Below are 16,977 nucleotides of genomic sequence, written 5' to 3' on the forward strand. Positions count from 1 at the left end.
TAAAAAATGCACTTAATCTTGAAAAAAAAAATCAAAACTTGCAAGTGTCTTGTCATTTTCAAGGGAGATCTCGCTGTCAAAAATCAACCTTGATTGGCACTCTCTGTGTTGGTCAATGCAATCTAGAATTGAAATTAGCTTGGAACAATTGTGTGATGAGTTTTTGACCTCCATGCAAGATTTGTGTGTTGGTATACAAAGTAACCTCATGAAAATGCGTGTTTAAAAAAAAAGAGTGTTCTACCAGTCTCCAAACCCTAATAAGGGAGCTTTGTCAAATGATTTAATCCTTTCTATTTGATTTTCCATCCCTTATTTAGTCTTATTATGTGTCACCAATGAGACAAATATTTACCAATTCCAAGAATAATCAAAAGATAAAACACTTATTATCTCTTGTAAGCATCCCATTTTGGAGATTACAAAATACTTTCTGTGTGAAGATGGAGTCAAAGATTAGATGCCTACATCATCTTTTACCCCTCCCCCTTTTTTTCCCACTAAAGTTAGTGTGAAGGTTGAGGTAATGTGGCATCTTCCATCCCCCTCTCTTCTTCTAGTGAAATTTGAAATACATCAAGAAATTACTCTTTTTTAAAACTTTGCTAGAGTAACCTTTCCATTAAGGAACTAATAGAGGAAAACTTTGTGATAGTTTTACCCAAAACTCGTAGTTTGACATTAGGCACATAAACTAGTAGAACATGTCTATCATACAAACATGCTAACTTGATGTCCCTACAAATTAACAATAATGCTTACTCATAACCACCTTTTAATTGATAGCTCAACTAACGAGGTGGCATATCACTCTTCCTCGCTGTATGCATGTCTTCGTGTAGAGGAACGTGACCCAAGCTTTTACATAAGGGAAAAAAAAAGAAAAGAAAAAGAAAAACCAAGAGAGTGAGAGTGGCATGTAAACATTCATTTTGTTTTAAAAATTTGATGGAGGTACTTTAACTAGGTGTATTGAGCGCAAGATGTACACAATATAAATTCATTAAAATTTTATAAAGAAAAAAAAAGTTCACATGTTCATAAGTTGCAAAACTCACATCAAAGTTCTTTTGAATCTAACATCAGCTAACCATTCGTTCATGCCTACATGATGCATATGTCAAGTGACTTTTTCCCTAGAAAGGTAAGTGTGAATGATCACTTTTTGATTTTTGTGTTGACTATCACAACATGGTTGTTATTAAAATGCATTGATGTACCAACCATCTCAAGCTGTGCTCCCCATTCTTTATATATAAATCTCAACAAGTTGCACTTAACCAAGTGAAGAATAACTTGAATCATCACATTAAGATTGGTTGGAGATAGTTTTTCTACATGACACTAAAGCAACAAAATGAGCTTGCCACATGTGCCTTTAGTCTATATTGAGAATAGTAGAAAATTAGTCTCATTTTAGACTTGCGAAATTCTTAGCGTTCAATGTAATTGTTAAACATATCTTTTTGTAAAAAATACTAGCGATAGTTCTCCTAGATGACAGTAAATACACAAAATGAGCTTGTCACATGTTCTTTTAGTCTATAATGAGAAAACTGAAAAATTAGTCTCATTTTAGACTTTAAAAAATTCATATCATATCAATGTGGTCATTAAACATATCTTTTTTGTAGATTACTTTAAACAACTAGAGTTGAAAAGTCTATTAGTCACATTATACTTGCATCGCAATGACATCTCAATGATAAAACCAAATAAAACACTACATGAAATCAAAATGATAATAGTATCATACTCACCTAAGGATTATATAATAACAAATTTAGGTCAATAATATGGATATTCTTTTTGTTAAATTTTTAATATTTAAACTATATTACAATCTTAATTTGATCCTACACATGCATGCATGAAAATATAGGGGGAAATCTTGTGTGCCTGCACATAGGCGTGTGTACCACACACACGCACACATGATTTACATATTCATATCATACCTTACACTCTTAACTATTTTAGTAATTTACATTCACATATTCATATTATACATTGCACTTTATCTCTTTAAACTAATCTACATTCACATATTATTCTCACTACTCATTTGAAGTATAACACCCCCCCATGGAATAATTGTGGTGACAAATTATTTTATAGAGGGACCTTGAGTGGCCTTATTGGCCTTTTTAACTAACCACTTGCTATAGGCACACAATTGTCATTTCTTGAGGTTGGGTAGCATCAATGAGAGACACTGGCATTGCTATTATCACAAAGCTTCAACAATGGCTAAGGTGGTTTGTTGGGGCCCTATCTGTTCCACTTATTATCAATTAGGCAGTGGGGCAATGAATTTAGTACTATGACAAAACTTCAACAATGGCTAAGGTGGTTTGTTGGGGCCCTATCTGTTCCACTTATTATCAATTAGGCAGTGGGGCAATGAATTTAGTACTATGACAAAACTTCAACACCTAAAGTGGTTTGTTGGCTGTTCTACCCGTTCCTCCCTCTACTTATGTCTCACCAAGTAGAGCTTCACCTAGCTCCATTTGGTTTCTCAACCAAAAAATATGTCTGTACCTACTCCTACTTCACTTACTCATCCGAAAACTCTTCTAATCAAAGATGACAAATTTGTGACTAATAGTGCAAATATTTTCCAGTGAAAAGCCATCTATTGTGAGAAGAAAAGATATCTCAAATCTAAGAAATACCTTGTCAAAGTGAAAAAGTCAGGATCATCAGGTTGTTGGAAATGACTCCAAGAAGGGAATGGCCAATATGGCTATTCTTAAGGAATTATGTAATTATGAGATGGTAAACCAATACAATTTCCCTCCATAAAAATACAAACCATGGGAAGGTGTTGAGTGAGAGACCACTAGTAGTGGAGCCCTCTTATCATTTATTAGTTTATGAATGAATATCCCATTAGAGGAGCTCCCTTATCATTTATTATTTACCAATGAATGGAGCCGTCTTATCATTTATTAGTTTATCAATGAATATCCCATTAGAGGATCTCCCTTATCATTTGTTGTTTACTAATGAATATCCCATTAGAGGAGCTCTCTTAGCATTTAACAACTTACCAATGAATATCGCATTATCATTTAATAGTTTACCAATGAATATCCCATTAGTATTGATGAGGCATAGTCCCAAATTTGTGGCAGTTTGCCTAAAGTAATGGATGGAGAGGGGTGAAACACCACTACAGAGAGAAGTAGATGTGATGGCTTGCCATAGGGAAATGGAGGTGAATGTGTGAACTTGTGGAGCTTGCCATTATGCATAAACTTATTAGTATGTTTCCTTGCCCATTCCCATGTAATCAATTCTCTCCTAGCCCCACTTGATCCATGTGGATCTTGCAACCCACTGCCAATCTTTTTTTAGCTCACCATATCTCACCATTCAATGCTCCATACACGTGGATTGTGTGCATGACTCATCCATGTAACACTCTCTCATTGTTGCACTTACCCCATACACGTAGCATGTGAAATCACATTCTCCATGCAACCTATGCTTGCTTCTTGGAGATGATGTTGTGAAGTTTAGCCATTGGGAGTATTGTCTATGATGCCAACTATCACCTTGGTCCTTGCACATTGCCTCATCTAGCTTTGCCAAGAGTCTCTCTCTAAGCTCAGCATGTGAATCACCTCCAAGGAATGGCTAGGCTAGGTTGCCCAAAGTTTCCCGTTGCATGAAAGGACACACTCATGCACATTGCCTCATGTAGCTCTGCCCAGAGTCTCGCCAAGCTCAGCATGTGAATCACCTCCAAGGCACGGCTAGGCTCGCTTGCCCACAGTTGCCCATTACATGAAAGGACACACTCATGTGAAACCCAAACTTTAGGTTTCTAAGGGTTTCCATGCATAAACAACACAACCCTGTGAATCATGTAACTCATGACTAGCTTTGAGCATCACATCCATTTCCATTGCTTAGACAGTTGTCTGCTGTGCTGCCCTGCCCCAGGTTTATGCTTCCCCTTGTCCAAACTCAAGATCCAAGATCAATATTTCAACACCCCCCTTGATATAATGATCCTAGAGTGTCATAGATCTTATACTTTTGTTTCGAGAGAAATAAACTAATGACCCAAATGCAAGGCAAGACTCTAAAAGGTTTCCAAGATGGTTTTTTATCCTCACTTTGGGATGGTGACTTGTCCCATGCTAAATGATAGAGTGCTAGTGCCACGCTAAATGAGAGTGATAGTGCCATGCTAAATGATAGAGTGCTAGTGCCCATCCATATGCCCTCCACACAATAGTGAGGTGCATCATTGATGGTTACAAAGCTCATGGTAGACATGAGAGCCCAATGACTTGCCACACACCTACACATAGTGAGGTGCATCATTGATGGTTACAAAAGCTCATGGTAGACATGAAAGCCCAATGACTTGCCACACACCATGTGCTCATTTGGTCATGAAATTTCAATACTTTTTAACTCATGGTCAGTCCTTTGCTTGCTCATATTGGCAGCATATCCAAAATTTTGGTGAAAATATTCATCAATGATGTAGTAGATTCCCAAACTTTTTATGATGATATTTGATGATGATGGTAAGGAATTTATTGAAGATGAGGCCATTAATGAAGAAGACATCGATATAGAGTGAGCTGATGGTGATGAAGATCTTGAAGTTGTCATTGGGGAGACCAATGAGAGCATGTGTGCAAGTCCATAAAGATAAGCATGCTCTCATTGGGGAGACCAATGAGAGCATGTGTGCAAGTCCATAAAGATAAGCATGTGAACAACCTCTTGTGTCAGAAGTGGTGTGAAGGGTTTTTTTAAAGACTTCAGTGTATGAAGTGGACGTTGAGGGTAGTTTAATATCTGAAGCATCAGAGCTGAATGGGAAAGATAATTAGAAGATGCTAAGCTGGTTATGTTCATTCTAGAACTGTCTAGCATTACTGTAGGCTGTACAATGTTCTTCTTTCTCTCTCCTTGCTCTTATCTTTTCCCTTTCTACGGTCTACTTGTTGTTGTAGCTAACAACACTACTGGAGCTCATATTGAAAGTGCTCTACCAGTATATTCCTATGAGCTATATGTTATCCAAAGAAGCTCTTTATGCCATACTGAGAAAGAGAGCTCTAACACTAAAACTTAATTCTAATTACACTTTAATCTACTCAAATGCTAGCTGATCATTCATGATTCTTTACCCAGATCTAATCACCTTCTAAACCTACGTTGAAATACTACGACTCTCCCTATTTGGTCATCTCTAGGTCTGATTAGACACAGGTTCTACTAAAAATTCTATGGGAAAAGAGCATTTGCCATCTAATATCTCATACTTGGTGAGGCAGATTTAGACAAGAATTGGCACAGATACCCCATAGACCACACCTGGCAACTTGCATTCTGGGTTAGGGTTTCTCAGTTTTGGAATTGATGTGGCATAGAAATCATCTTGTTTTCCATGCCTAGTTCCAAAATTCCCCCCTTCATCTTGTTCCAAACTATGAGCTTACATATTTGCGACTTGAACCTTGAAGCATCTTCACACCAATTTTGAGGCCATTTTGATGACACTGGTATACTAGCTTTGCCTTTTTTTTTGTTTGGCTTGAATTGGTGAATTTGGGATCAAAACAGGCTGAGAGTGATCTTGTGGGTATATGTCATTAAGAACTAGTCCAAGGGTTAGACATATTTCTAGCTTTGTGTGAAGGTAGCTCAGATATCGAGCTCAACTAGTACTACTGATATCGATGACCCACCTGGTTTCTGCACTTACGTAATTGTTGGCATGGTTGGTGAGATTATGAATGATATACCTCCAGTGGTTTATAGGCTATGTGATAGCCACTTTAGTGTACTAGAGTTATGGCATAGTAATTGTTCCAGCTCCAACAAACACGGTGCCATGATAGAGGCTACAACACGAGGGATGGTTTAGCTCTTAGAGGCTGGCGATAGCTTGGGCTAAGAGGTGAGATTATGGACAATATGCCTCCAGTGGTTTATAGGCTATGTGATAGCTACTTTAGTGTACTAGAGTTATGGCATAGGTATTGTGCCAGCTCCAACCAACACGGTGCCATGATAGAGGCTAGACCACAAGGGATGGTTGGCGATATCTTGGGCTAAGAGGCACCTAGGCTTGGCTTAGCTCCAGTCATAGTTTAGCTCAGGGGCACATGGCAGGCTTGGGCATAGAGGCTCATGGGCTTGGCTTGGCCGATGCCCCCTACAGCTTGTACACAAGATGTAGAAGCAAGGGTTGCAGGGGCGGCAAACGGGATGGCTCTGATAGAGCTCAGATACCATGTTAGAGTTGAAGAACAGGCATAGCACATCAAGAAACAAACGACACAACCACCAATAGGTCAAGCCCCCTCCCTCAGATCGCATGCATGCCACCTTGATGGAGAAATAAGGGAGGCCATAGGGAATTAAGCCCTATATACTAAGGTCTTTTTAGAACTTTTAATCAATTATGAGATATGTCAACCACATGTGTTAGAGCTGAGGAGAATGATCAACCTGTCAACAAGGTTTCCAAGTTGATATATGATGGATGTTAGACCTACGTACACCTGGATCACTACCAGGTGTCCTCAAAACAGCCATGGTTCTCTATGCACGTGGAGTAACCACCAGTAATGGAATGCCAAGCTCCTAATCAAGTCTATGTTGCTTGGAGCCACTAGAATCACCATTTACATAAGTGACATGATGATAGATTAGGCACAAAAGGTTGATATATGATGGATGTTAGACCTACGTACACCTAGATGATAGATTAGGCACAAAAGGTTGATATATGATGGATGTTAGACCTACGTACACCTAGATCACTGCCAGGTGTCCTCAAAACAGCCATGGTTCTCCATGCACGTGCAGTAACCACCACTAATGGAATGCCAAGCTCCTAATCAAGTCTATGTTGCTCGGAGCCACTAGAATCACCATTTACATAAGAGTGACATGATGATAGATTAGGCACAAAAGGTTGATCTACCTTTTCTTCCCTTTGCGTGATACATGCCAGCACTTGTAGTACCACGAGATGATACATCAACATTTCTTACATCTACATGTGGGTTAGCATCATTACTTCTTACATCTACATCTTGAATTTCCTTCAGGTGCATATTGGCTACTCATCTCATCAAAGAAAATATCTTTGCTTACTTGATCTCCTGGGGGTGGTAGCATCTATAACCTTTTTGCTCCAAAGTATAACCAATAAAGATGCATTTCTCTGCCTTTGGATCCAACTTGTCTCTCACTTGATCAAGAACTTGAAAATCAGCAACACGTCCAAACACTTTCAAGTGAGACACATATGGATTTATGCCTATAAACTTTTGTTTAGGCATCATGCCATAAACAACTAAAGTGGGAGGGGGGGTTAGTTAATGAGGGAGATTGGTGGAGGAAACTTTTCTTGGACACCTCTCTTTCTTCTTAAGGAGAAGACTCAAGGGAAGAAAAGAACCCACGCTGAGAAGTAAGGTGCCTGCTAGCACCACTATTGAAACACTAGAGACATTGATTTGTCCACTGATATGCATGCATCATATATAGAAGGGTCATAATTGCACTACATAATGAATGCCAATCATCCTGTGCATAGTTCAACGACTTCTTCTTTTCATCACTTGGTGTTGATGTATCAACTACTTGCCGCTGCCACCATGCCTAACTCTTTCTTCTGCGCCTTCTCCAATTTTTAATTTTTATTTTTTTGTTTTTGTTTTTGTTTTTTGCATTCATTGGCTTATCAACCCCTTTTTGATCATCATTTCTAAAAGATTGAGCTGATTTTACCTTTGTCTTATAGCTTCCTTAAGAGAAGGCTTTGCCTTTACGCTTTTGAGAGTGGCAACAAATGCCTGATCTCCCACATACATATACTGGTTTAGTTTATCAGGATTGCTTTTCTTGCAAGAGAATTGTAACCAACTCATCAAACATAAGGGCATTGGCATAGTATGGATGCAAAACTCTGGTATAAACTCGATAAAGCTGCGAGAATAGTAGACGCCAATGAACTACTTGGATAAGACTCATCATACAAGCTGCTCTTTGAGATATTTGATCCTTGTGAGAAACTCATACATCAAGTCTCCCTTATTCATATGATTGCACTCTAATTGCCTAAGGTGCTTCATTTTGTTACACACTTGGTAAAGCACAGTAAGTGCATCCCAAGTCTCCTTGATAGTTTTACATGAGCAAATATGAGGAATAATGCTCCTTTTCACGGAAAGTGTTACCAATGTATGTGTTTAAAAATCCCTACTGCCATCATCCCACCAAGCTTGTTTTGTGTGAGAGGTGTGGAGGCAAATGCCACAGTTAAATCTGAACTAGTATCACCATATGAAGTATCCCTATTATCATGCGCTGGCGAGACAGGGCATGCCTCAATGCTAATAACAACATTCCAAAGCCCTTTGGCACAACCAATAGATGGCACATCATATAAAACCATAACATGTAGTTGGTCCCATCAAGCCTATCCTCCATGGAAAGCATTCCAAACATCACTGCCTGCCATTCAACTTGCAAATAATGAATCTTAGCACAAAATGCAAATATCCCAAAAACCCGCAAGTTTTGTAAATGCCCACTCAATGCAACCAAGATGGCTTACCAACATATCGCTTATGATGAAGAGACCTGCAAAGTGTATAACAAATGGTAGAGTGTAAAGTGTAGAAATGTTACTGTGGTAAGGATGCAAAAGTCGATGACAATGAATGATGATGATGCTCAAAGATGCGATGTCGATGATAACAAAGAAGCGACGATGACCAAATGTTTGCACACCAAATTTATGCTGCTGCACATTGTTGAAAGCCTAAAATTGACCAAATGTTTGCACACTGCTGAAAGCCTCTCTGCAAAAACCTTAAAACATGCGAATGGGCCTCGAAATGAGCCTGAAATGGCCTAAAAGCTACAAAACCTTTGTCAACTTTTTTATAACAACACTCTATAAGTATACCTTCTCCACCTAAGAGGATAGCTCAATATGGGACAAATCAGAAGAGCAACTCAAGGAGGTGATGACGGGAGCAAATGAAGGAGGTGAGAGCCAAAAAACCTGCTCTCATACTACCAATTGTTAGAGTGGAGACTACGGTAGCAACCCACACACATATGCAACAAATAAGCAGAGATTATAAAGAAGCACAACACTCAATGTTGAGTGATGAGAATCAGTAGAGTACAAGTGAAGTGACATGGGAAGGTCATTTACACAGTCATTGATAAGAGTGTACATATGCTTGAGGGAAAAAAATGTCCTAAGTAGGGAAAGAGTGCCTCTACACATTATTAGTCTATGTGCACACATCACTACTATATAAAGGGCTACACTGGGGTCTTGAAAACACAGAGGGGGAAGGAAGCAAAGTTGAGCTAACATGCATTATTGGCAAGATATAACTTTTAATTGATTATCAATGGGTAAGGGTCGATATTTAATGATAAGTAAAGAGTGTGAATAACTATGTGGCATCAATTTTTTGAAAGGGTTTCTCTAATAATTTTCTCTTTTAGAAAATTGAGCCACCTATATCTGTATGACATGCATATGAGCATTTTTCTCTTAATGCAAGCTGTAATTGCATCCTCTGCATGTGTGTGTCTCGCTTTTGTACACGATTCGTATTTGTTGTGTGTGTGTACGTGCATGTGTGTGCTTTGAGGGAGAGCTTCTTTATTGATCTCTCTCTCTCTCTCTCTCTCTCTCTCTCTCTCTCTCTCTGCCACCCACAAGTGGGGCAGATTGGCTAGTGCGAGGGCTCTTATAATAAAGGCCATAATTCACCCGAGTTCAAGTCCCACCGTTGGTCATATATGCCCTCGTGTTGCATTCTATCGCCATTAATATCTACCCCCCTCTCTCTCTCTCTCTCTCTCTCTCATTAAAAAAAAAAACCAAAAAACAAACTGATTTGCCTTCTCAAGTTGCTTATAACCATTGGATCTCCCAAGATCGAAGGGCGAGGAGGGGTTTACTGCTCAACTATAAAGTTGTGTTCTAGAGCAGCCCTTTGAAGGTCGGGAGTTTTAGGGTTTCGCTTGCTATGGAGGCGTCGGTGCCAGTCGCTGTGAAGCCTTCTGTGTGTCTGCTTGTTTTTCTCGTGCTTGACTGTGGATCTAGCAGATTGCAGGGAAAGCTTCCCTTTTGTATGTGTCTCTCGCTTGGCCGCGTGGTTTTGAGTGCTATGATTACAGCAAAGATCATGTGTCTCGATGGCTACTGTCCCGTGAAGACACTCTACACCCATAGAATATGAGCACTCTCTGCTGTCTGTAACAACTACTGTAGGGAGTGATCAGAGCCCCTTAAGTGCCATGATTCACTCCCTTCACATGAGCACTGGGTGTGCAGGGGATATCTGCATATGAATGCTGCTGGTTCGTGGAGTAGTACTGTGAACACCATGTCTTTAATGGGGATTACTAGTTGTGTTGCTTTACATTAGATGTTTGTATGCGTGCTTGATTGTAACGCAGGCATGCGGTTTACAAGGAATAATTAGCAACCATGCTTTTTAAACCGGGCCTTATAAGCTTTGCAATTAGTTTAATTTATCTTTGAACAAAGAATTAGAAAGTGTTCTTGTGAGGAAGATAGTTCATTGTGAGGCCTCCACCAAAGATAATAGGTGGACTGAGAGGGAATCAAGGTCTAAAATTGTGCTTTAACTTAGTACTATTTGTCACCCTTGTCCATTAAAAAGAAGAGGTGAAGAGGTTAAGTTAATCAACACACAACAAGTGAATTATTAAAGGCATAATTTTTATCCACCTAATTGATTGCTATTTAGTTACTTTCGAATGCAATAATGTCCCATTAGATTGATTCAGTTGAGTTCAATTGGATATTTAAAATGAGTTTGACATTCAATCCATGAGTAAGCTTGCTGTATTGTAAGGTATAAAGGAACTTTTATAATTTAGAATTGAAGGAGTATCATGGTTTTATAATTGATTCTTAATATCTAAAGCTTACAATAAAGCTTACAATTGGATATTTAGAATGAGTTTGACATTCAATCCATGAGTAAGCTTGCTATATTGTAAGGTATAAAGGAACTTTTATAATTTAGAATTGAAGGAGTACCATGGTTTTCTAATTGATTCTTAATATCTAAAGCTTACAATAAAACCAATCATTTGATTTATAAGTTTTTCTACCATCATGGATAATGATGTGTCATGCATACTCATATACACACAAAATTATGAAGATACATGTGGTTCTCGTATATTTGTAGGTCATTAGACATTGATAGTGGGGGGTGCATTGATAGAATCCACTTAAAAACCTTCACAAAATTAGTAGGTAGAGAGCATTGTCTTTGATATTATTTGTCAAGGCTAAAATTGTGCATGTGAACTTTTGCCTTGTTTTCTTGTAGTTTCATTTTTGGCTTGGGTTTCATGAAACGTTACCAGTTTGGGAACGGTAAACCCCAAGAAATGGGAGGAAACAGCAAACTCAACTTCAAGGAAATGTCAAGGGTAGGCTAACATAATTCTTGAAAAAATACATAGTTCTCCCACCATGCACATAAGTCGCACCATCCTCGCCAAAATCCCCCTTCTATCCATTGTAATCCGAGAGTTGTGCCTTGAACTTTGTCTTCTCCGCACCATCTTTGGCTAGTCGGTCCGATGTCTGCCTCCACCCCTTCAAGAAACGGGGAAACATGCACACCATCCAAGAATCAGGGAAACGACGTTTCCCTATCTCCAGCCCACATTTCTGGCAACCAAGAAGCTTAGCTAGTTACAGACAGCACTCTTTGCTGTCTGTAACTACTGTAGGGAGTGATCAGAGCCCCTTAAGTGCCATGATTCACTCCCTTCACATGAGCACTGGGTGTGCAGGGGATATTTGCATATGAATGCTGCTGGTTCGTGGAGTAGTACTGTGAACACCATGTCTTTAATGGGGATTACTAGTTGTGTTGCTTTACATTAGATGTTTGTATGCGTGCTTGATTGTAACGCAGGCATGCGGTTTACAAGGAATAATTAGCAACCATGCTTTTTAAACCGGGCCTTATAAGCTTTGCAATTAGTTTAATTTATCTTTGAACAAAGAATTAGAAAGTGTTCTTGTGAGGAAGATAGTTCATTGTGAGGCCTCCACCAAAGATAATAGGTGGACTGAGAGGGAATCAAGGTCTAAAATTGTGCTTTAACTTAGTACTATTTGTCACCCTTGTCCATTAAAAAGAAGAGGTGAAGAGGTTAAGTTAATCAACACACAACAAGTGAATTATTAAAGGCATAATTTTTATCCACCTAATTGATTGCTATTTAGTTACTTTCGAATGCAATAATGTCCCATTAGATTGATTCAGTTGAGTTCAATTGGATATTTAAAATGAGTTTTAGACATTCAATCCATGAGTAAGCTTGCTGTCTGTAAAGTATAAAGGAACTTTTATAATTTAGAATTGAAGGAGTATCATGGTTTTATAATTGATTCATAATATCTAAAGCGTACAGTAAAACGAATCACTTGATCTATAAGTTTTTTTACCATCATGGATAATGATGTGTCGTGCATACGCATATACACACAATTATGAAGATACATGTGGTTCTCATATATTTGTAGGTCATTAGACATTGATAGTGGGGGGTGCATTGTTAGAATCCACTTAAAAACCTTCACAAAATTAGTAGCTAGAGAGCATTGTCTTTGATATTATTTGTCAAGGCTAAAATTGTCCATGTGAACTTTTGCCTTGTTTTCTTGCAGTTTCATTTTTGGCCTAGGTTTCATGAAACATTACCGGTTTGGGAACGGTAAACCCCAAGAAATGGGAGGAAATAGCAAACTCAACTGCAAGGAAATGTCAAGGGTAGGCTAACATAATACTTGAAAAAATACATAGTTCTCCCACCATGCAATAAGAGAGAGATTAAGCATGTCATCTGTCGCACCATCCTCGCCAAAATCCCCCTTCTATCCATTGTAATCCGAGAGTTATGCCTTGAACTTTGTCTTCTCCGCACCATCTTTGGCTAGTCAGTTCAATGTCTGCCTCCACCCCTTCAAGAAACAGGGAAACATGCACACCATCCAAGAATCGGGGAAACGATGTTTCCCTATCTCTGGCCCACATTTCTGGCAACCACTTATCTTAGCTAGTGATTTTAAAATAGAACAGTTGATTGAAAAATAATCTTTTGTGCGAACTACAAATGAGTTGTTTTCTCATTAAAGAAATTGCAAGAAATCACTTTGTCTCTCTCACATAAATACTCACAAAAAGTTTTTCTCCTAGAGAAAGGATCTTAGGTGGCCTTTTCCTTATCGAAAGCCTCTCAAATAGATATAATAGGGTGGGAAATATTTGTTAGGTTGTAAAATATTCTCACAAGTTCTCAAAAATAGGTCTTAGATGGAATCAAAATGGTTTTCGATGAGGCATTCTTATCTTGTTGGGTGTAAAAGATCATAAAATAGCTTCTTGTTGGGTAGTTCTTTGAATGTCTCACTCGAAACGTTGAAGGGTTGGTTCAAGTTCGCATAAGGAAAAACGAGCTAGTAGAGTGAGTGGGAAGGATGAGGAGGGAATCTAGAACATGATCATGTGGCTAGTAAATGTAACCAATTGTAGAATGGGGTGTAGTAAGTCTGTAGTTGTTGCCAAATCCTAGATGGATATAAAAACCTTGTAAACTTTGTAGAAAGAGCTTATGTTTATATTGTCTATTTTGAGCTCTGTTCAGCTAAAGCAAGTTGACTAAGTGACCTCTTCTTGCCTAATTGTTCTTGTGTGATCATTGTAATGTAATCATCAGCTATATAATGACTCCACTTATGAATATAATGGTAAAGCAAGTTGACTAAGTGACCTCTTCTTGCCTAATTGTTCTTGTGTGATCATTGTAATGTAATCATCAGCTATATAATGACTCCACTTATGAATATAATGGTAAGCTTCATTGATCATGATCATTACTTGATTCCATTGAGAGAGTAAGAAAGAGGGAGAGTGTGTTTGTTAACTTGTGTGTTTGCTAGCTTCCACTAGCCGTTGTCAATTTACGATGTATCTAGTCAGTACTTATAGGAGTCTATTGGTGTTTAGTTATTTGACAATCTAGTGTGTTTGCTAGCTTCCACTATCGGTTATCAATTTATGAATGTATTTAGTGAGTACTGATAGAAGTCTCAAAAATAGAATGGAAAGGTTTACAATTATTTATTTACATTGTGGGAATTATATTGAGAACTATTTATTATAGTGGATTCTCGAGAACCATTTATTATAGTGGATTCTCATTAGAATTAGTAGAGCTAAAGAATGTTTTAATACAAATAATCAAGGAGAATAGGAGGCACTAGGAAAGCTTTACAAACAGCATTATATGTTAAAATTGCATCCATAGGAATCCGAAATAGGAGTGTTAGGAGGATCGGAAGGAGACATTCATCAGAAAAATCTCTAAAATGGATCCAAACAAACAAACAGAGAACACCGAGGGAAAAGAAGAGCCCAACAACGAGTTGTGTAGGAAGAACAAGACTACGACACAAATGTAGATGACTTCAAGATAAACGAAGAGAGCATGCAATTATTCGAGGAAGATTGGAGGAGACATTCATCAAAAAAATCTCTAGAAGTCTTATTGAGGGAAGAGAATGAGACATGTTGATTAATGAAGGTAAAAGTTGACTTGCTAGTGTATAAAGGGGATAAGAAGGACCTTGGCATCCACATGCAAGCCTTTAAACATTGGTCTCACAACTACTAGCTATAGATAAGGAGGAGTGGAAGGATTATCTTTCTTAGAACATTATTGGAGAATGCTAAAAAATAGTACTAGTGTCCTCTTGAAAGAATTCCATCATACAACTATAAAGGCAAGCTTTCTTGAAAAGATACATAGAAACTCGCAAATGACGAAGACTTGCGTTGTAAGTTGGGAATGATCAAATAAGGAGTTTTTTCTAGTGAGGGTATTTATTACGAAAAAGATCAAAGAGTTATCTAGAAAGTTTATTGATCCTCTTATCAAGCAGAACTTAAGATCTTGTTTTCTAAATGGATTAAAAAGCAAGAAATTACCGGAGGTAGAATACTTTCACTCGGCTAAGAAAATTGAAAGAACACTTGGAGCAAGCACTAAAAGTAGAGAGCTAAGCACAAGAGTTATGAAATAGAAAAATCAGAGAGCAGCTCGAAAGAAGAGAAGAAAACCAAAAAGAAAAAGAAGGAAAAAAAGTATGATATCTCAAAAAATGAGGACTAAAAAAGTGAAACGAATACCCATGCCAATAAAAAGAACAGAAGTTTAGAGGCTAAATTGGAAAAAAAGGTTGGAAGAAATCACCAAGCAACCCAAGGAGCTAACTCACAAAAGAACGAGTTGGCCTCGCAAAAGGGAGGTGTGCACCAAGTGCGAGAGTTTGGGACATTTAACAGAAGATTGCATCAGGTGCAGCTATTGTGACAATCAAGGCTATCTAGCAAAAGTCTATTGGAGTCGAATTTGGGATGAAGATAGATTTGAGAATTATCACAAGAGAAGTATCAAGAGGGGAGCAAGAAGAGGTGGCAAAAGAGTCATCAGAACTCCAATGAATGTTATGTCTATGGTAGAGAAGAATATATCGCGAGGGGTTGTCCATAAAAGGTCGAAACAAGTGTTAAAGTGTTAGGAGTACTCTTGGTGATGGAAGAGATTCAAGAGCTAAAAGCCATAGTAATCACTCTAGCAAGGGTAAAAACAATTAGGGAAGTAACCCTGGTGATGCAAGCGATTCAAGAGCCAGAAGCCAGAGTAATCACTCCAACAACGGTAAAAACAATCAGGGAAGTCGAGGCATCCCAAAGAGAGGAGCAAAGAGAAAACAAAGAGTTGGGAATAAAATTATGAGAACAGGTTGTCGTAAAAAGAGCAGTAGTAGAAGTCATTGAGGGATTGCAAAATAAAGCTACCAAAATAAGGCTATCTTGTGCTTCTTTGAGGACAGAACCAAATAAACCAGCACAAAAAGTCATTGAGAAACCAAGGCCAAGCGGATTGCCTTGTAACTTTTCAAGGAGGAAATACTCAAGGACTCCCATAACAGGAGTAAGGACTCGGTTATTCTGAAGCAAGGGAGTAAGGGAACCAGGAGGGTTCTTAAGCAACTAAGACCAAGGGGAGTGCCTTGTAACTTTTCGAGGATGAAACACTCAGGGACTCCCATAACAGGAGTAAGGACTTGGTTATTCCCAGGCAAGGGAGTAAGGGAACCAGGAGGGTTCTGGTGAGAACCCGAAATAACAATGGGGTATTTGCATCAAAAAATGCAAATTGGTTTCAATGCTTACCTTCGTAACTGAAGGGTGGTAACTAGATGTTAGAGCAAGCAAACAATGTGGCTAGTGTATCGTGTTGAACCATAGTTTTGAGTAGTGGGCATCAAGGTGAAGATACATCCTGACATCTGCATGGTTGGGGTTGGGCATAAAGCCGACTATTTCTAGGGCAACAAGCTGACTGAAACTCTAATTGAAGAGCTCCAATTGTAGGAGCATTTCGAGCTGAATGGCCAAGTAATGGCCTATGTATTATAGAGATTGTAGAGCCATTGATTTGGCAAATAAGGCTACCTCTCATGAAGTAAGAGGATGGAATCTACAACTCAGGTATATCACAAAATTGTGACTGGGCCTACATGGAGAGACATAGTTAAAGTGTTTGTAAGAGGAAGCTTGGGTCCCCTAGTGTTGAAGGGAGCTGCAAGGTTAGGTGAAAACATCCCCTCGTTGGAGATGGGATTTTTTGTAGCATCAAATAAGGGCCCCTTCTCAAATGTTGGTGGATGTAAAGCATGTGAAGGATCTCTTCCACTGAAGGAATTGAGGGATGTCATAGTGGGGGGTTATGCCAATAGAGGTTGAGTGTGCAGAAGGTCGTTAACAATTTGTGATTTGCAGGGACTCTATTGAACGTGCAAAGCACTGAGGAGGGTTGAGGATTCCTGTTGGT

The 16,977-nt window shown here is 38.7% G+C and overlaps 1 non-coding gene across 1 annotated transcript; it reads left to right on the plus strand.

Moving 5' to 3' along the window:
* The first annotated feature begins 10,181 nt into the window (after positions 1-10,181).
* LOC147605716 (small nucleolar RNA snoR8a) lies at positions 10,182-10,268 on the plus strand. Its single transcript, XR_015265197.1, has one exon. It is a non-coding gene; the product is annotated as a small nucleolar RNA snoR8a (small nucleolar RNA).
* The last annotated feature ends 6,709 nt before the right edge of the window (positions 10,269-16,977 follow it).

Source organism: Cibotium barometz, chromosome 59 (assembly GCF_041138505.1).
Source record: "Cibotium barometz isolate CiBa-2024 chromosome 59, ASM4113850v1, whole genome shotgun sequence".
Classification (NCBI taxonomy): domain Eukaryota; kingdom Viridiplantae; phylum Streptophyta; class Polypodiopsida; order Cyatheales; family Cibotiaceae; genus Cibotium; species Cibotium barometz.